General features: G+C 36.1%; 1 non-coding gene across 1 annotated transcript; it reads left to right on the forward strand.

Annotated features, from left to right (window-relative positions):
• The first annotated feature begins 214 nt into the window (after window positions 1-214).
• Window positions 215-322, forward strand: LOC112738803 (small nucleolar RNA R71). The gene has a single exon (XR_003169755.1). It is a non-coding gene; the product is annotated as a small nucleolar RNA R71 (small nucleolar RNA).
• Window positions 323-4,950: the final 4,628 nt, after the last annotated feature.

Below are 4,950 nucleotides of genomic sequence, written 5' to 3' on the forward strand. Positions count from 1 at the left end.
CTTCAAGAACTCCCTTCTTCATAGGCGTCCCATTATTCACAGGATTCCTTTCAGAAGTGTACATGAACTGGTTATTAGCAACCATGTCAATGAGTTCTTGAGCTTCTGTAGGCATTTTCTTTAGGTGAATGGATCCACCTGCAGAAGTGTCTAGTGACATCTTTGATAGCTCAGATAAACCATCATAGAATATATCCAGGATGGTCCATTCTGAAAGCATGTCAGAAGGACACTTTTTGGTCAACTGTTTGTATCTTTCCCAAGCTTCATAGAGGGATTCACCTTCTTTCTGTCTGAAGGTTTGAACATCAGCTCTAAGCTTGCTCAGCTTTTGAGGAGGAAAGTACTTGGCTAAGAAAGCCGTGACCAGCTTATCCCAAGAGTTCAGGCTGTCTTTGGGTTGAGAATCCAACCATAATCTAGCTCTGTCTCTTACAGCAAAAGGGAAAAGCATGAGCCTGTAGACTTCAGGATCTACTCCATTAGTCTTAACAGTATCACATATCTGCAAGAATTCAGTTAAGAACTGAAAAGGATCTTCAGATGGAAGTCCATGAAACTTGCAGTTCTGCTGCATCAGAGAAACTAATTGAGGTTTCAGCTCAAAGTTGTTTGCTCCAATGGCAGGAATGGAGATGCTTCTTCCATGTAAATTGGAATTAGGTGCAGTAAAGTCACCAAGCATTTTCCTTACATTATTATTATTTTCGGCTGCCATCTCCTCTTCCTGTTCGAAAATTTCTGAAAGGTTATCTCTGGATTGTTGTATTTTAGCTTCTCTTAATTTTCTCTTCAGAGTCCTTTCAGGTTCTGGATCTGCTTCCACAAGAATGTTCTTATCCTTGCTCCTGCTCATATGACAAAGAAGAGGGCACAGAAAAATAATAATAATAATAGAGATCCTTTATACCACAGTATAGGGATCCCTGTGTGAGTAGAAGAAGAGGGGGAGACAAAGAATGTAATATAATGGAAGAAACACAACTGTGAGGATGGCAGAGATGTGAGATGAGATGTTAGGATATGAATGAATAAATAGAATAAGATGGGGGAGGGATAATTTTCGAAAATTATTTTGAAAAAGAGTTAGTGATTTTCGAAAATGGTTTTTGAAAATTGTTAGTATTTTTTCGAAAAATTTTTTTAAAATTAAAAATAAAAATAAGAATAATTAGTTAATTAGAAAGAAATTTTTGAAAAAAAGGGAAGATATTTTCGAAAATTAGAGAGAGAGAGTTAGTTAGGTAGTTTTGAAAAAGTTAAGAAACAAACAAAAAGTTGGTTAGTTAGTTGAAACAAATTTTGAAAAGATAAGAAGTTAGGAAGTTAGAAAAGATATTTTGAAAAGATATTTTTGAAAAAGATAAGATAAGAAGATATTTTTGAAAAGATATGATTGAAATTAGTTTTGAAAAAGATTTGATTTTTAAAATCACAATTAATGACTTGATTCATAAGAAATCACAAGATATGATTCTAGAACTTAAAGTTTGAATCTTTCTTAACAAGCAAGTAACAAACTTCAAATTTTTGAATCAAAACATTAATTGATTATGTTATTTTCGAAAATTTGATATAAAAATAAGAAAAAGATTTTTGAAAAATATTTTTAGAATTTTCGAAAATAACTAAGAAATTTGAAAAAGATTTGATTTTTGAAAAAGATAAGATTTTCAAATTGAAAATTTGATTTGACTCATAAGAAACAACTTGATTTTAAAAATTTTTGAAAAAGTCAACTCAAATTTTCGAATTTGATGAGAGAAAAAGGGAAAGATATTTTTTTGATTTTTGAATTTTTATGATGCAAGGGAAAAACAAGAAAAATGATGCAATGCAAGAAATTTTTAGATCAAAACAATGAATGCATGCATGAATGATATGAGTGTCAAGATGAACATCAAGAACATATTTTTGAAAAATTTTTGATGCAAAGAAAACATGTAAGACACCAAACGTAGAATTCTTTAATGCTTAGGCACTAAGAATTCAAGAATGCATATGATAAACATGAAAAGACACAAAACAAAAAATCATCAAGATCAAACAAGAAAACTTACCAAGAACAACTTGAAGATCATGAAGAACACTATGAATGCATGAAATTTTCGAAAAATGCAAGATGCATATGCAAGTGACACCAAACTTATGATATGACTCAAGACTCAAACAAGAAACACAAAAATATTTTTGATTTTTATGATTTTCTAATTTTTTTGGATTTTTATTTTATATTTTTTGAAAAATTCTTTTGAAAAAGAAAATAAGGATTCCAAAATTTTTAATATGAATTCCAGGAATCTTATGCTCTAAAGCTCCAATCAAAGGGTCAGGCATGGCTTAATAGCCAGCCAAGCTTTAGTATGTAACTCAGACATGACACGCCTGACATACTCATTCCCAAAGGAATTAGACATGGCTTTACAGCCAGCCAGGCTTCACATGCTTCATGAAATACTAGAATTCATTCTTAAAAATTTTGAATAAAAATATATTTTTTCGAAAACAGGTGAGAAAATTTTGAAATATTTTTGAAAAATTTTTGAAAAGAAAACAAAAAGAAAATTACCTAATCTGAGCAACAGGATGAACCGTCAGTTGTCCAAACTCAAACAATCCCCGGCAACGGCGCCAAAAACTTGGTGCACGAAATTGTGATGTCCAGGCTCAAACAATCCCTGGCAACATGAGCAACTTGGTACGCGTAATCGTGATTACACTTTAATAATGTAAAATTCACGGCTCTTTCTTTCCCTGGCAATGGCGCCAAGAACATGGTGCCAATACCATGGTTCACAACTTCGATACAACTAACCAGCAAGTGCACTGGGTCGTCCAAGTAATACCTTACGTGAGTAAGGGTCGAATCCCACGGAGATTGTTGGTATGAAGCAAGCTATGGTCACCTTGCAAATCTCAGTTAGGCAGATATAAATTGATAATGATGTTTTCGAATACTAAATAATAGAATAGGGATAGAGATACTTATGTAAATCATTGGTAAGAGTTTCAGATAAGCGTATGGAGATGCTTTCGTTCCTCTGAACCTCTGCTTTCCTGCTATCTTCATCCAATCAGTCTTACTCCTTTCCATGGTTGGCTTTATGCAAGGGCATCACCATTGTTAGTGGCTACATCCCCTCCTCTTAGTGAATAATATGCTCACGCACCCTGTCACGGCACGGCTATTCATCTGTCGGTTCCCGATCATGTTGGAATAGGATTCACCCTCCTTTTGCGTCTGTCACTAACGCCCAGCACTCACGAGTTTGAAGCTCGTCACAGTCATTCAATCATTGAATCCTACTCGGAATACCACAGACAAGGTTTAGACTTTCCGGATTCTCTTGAATGCCGCCATCATTCTAGCTTACGCCACGAAGATTCTGGTTAGGAGATCTAAGAGATATTCATTCTAGCTTATTTCATGTAGAACGGAAGTGTTTGTCAGGCACGTGTTCATAGGGGAGAATGGTGATGAGCGTCACACATAATCATCACCTTCATCACGTTCTTGGGTGCAAATGGATATCTTAGAAGCGAAATAAGATGAATTGAATAGAAAACAGTAGTACTTTGCATTAATCTTTGAGGAACAACAGAGCTCCACACCTTAATCTATGGAGTGTAGAAACTCTACCGTTAAAAATACATAAGTGAAAGTCCAGGCATGGCCGAGAGGCCAGCCCTCTGATCTAAGAACCAGACGTCCAAAGATGGTTTACACTGATCAAAGATGCCTAATACAATAGTAAAAGGTCCTATTTATAATAAACTAGCTACTAGGGTTTACATGAGTAAGTAATTGATGCATAAATCCACTTCTTGGGCCCACTTGGTGTGTGTTTGGGCTGAGCTTGAGTGTTGTACGTGTAGAGGTCCTTCTTGGAGTTGAACGCCAGCTTTTGTGCCAGTTTGGGCGTTCAACTCTGGTTTTGGCTCCTTTTCTGGCGCTGGACGCCAGGTTTGGGTAGAAAGCTGGCGTTGACGCCAGTTTACGTCATCTATTCTTGGCCAAAGTATGGACTATTATATATTTTTGGAAAGCCCTGGATGTCTACTTTCCAATGCAATTAAAAGCACGCCATTTCGAGTTCTGTAGCTCCAGAAAATCCACTTTGAGTGCAGGGAGGTCAGAATCCAACAGCATCAGCAGTTCTTCTTCAACCTCTGAATCTGATTTCTGCTCAAGTCCCTCAATTTCAGCCAGAAAATACCTGAAATCATAGAAAAACACACAAACTCATAGTAAAGTCCAGAAATGTGAATTTACCATAAAAATTAATGAAAACATCCCTAAAAGTAACTAGATCCTACTAAAAACATACTAAAAACAATGCCAAAAAGCGTATAAATTATCCGCTCATCAGTACCTCATAATTGTCAATATTTGGTTTGTAGACAAGGATGGTGATCTCAATTACCTATGTCTAGCCAAGAGTACTTTTTCCTCATTTTATTAGTTCTTGTTATTTTACTTTCTTGTCATTTATATTTTCTTGTCAACTATCAAATCAAACCCCCCGTGCATTTTCATGGCCAATAATTAAACACTTCATTGCAATTTTTTATGAGACGACCCGGAGTTCAAATACTTCGGTTATAAATTCATTGGGGTTTGTACTTGTGACAACCAAAAATTTAATTTGATGTGAGAGTTGTTCGTTGGTTTGGAGCTATGCTTACAACGAAATTCTTATTTCTAGAAGAGAAATTCCTTACCGACAACAATTTTTCCTATCATGTGCATACTCACACTCCTGTGACTTTTCAAACCTGTGCGCACACATATACTTGTGCATACGCACACATAGGGGAAGGCTTGTTGTTGGCAGCGCTAGCTCGCCCTTTGTGCACAGATAACCAATGGAGTTTCACAACCTGTGCACACGCACAGCCTTGTGCGCACGCACACATTGGAAGGTGCTTCTGTTGGGGGCGCTAGCACGC

Source organism: Arachis hypogaea, chromosome 13 (assembly GCF_003086295.3).
Source record: "Arachis hypogaea cultivar Tifrunner chromosome 13, arahy.Tifrunner.gnm2.J5K5, whole genome shotgun sequence".
NCBI classification, from domain to species: domain Eukaryota; kingdom Viridiplantae; phylum Streptophyta; class Magnoliopsida; order Fabales; family Fabaceae; genus Arachis; species Arachis hypogaea.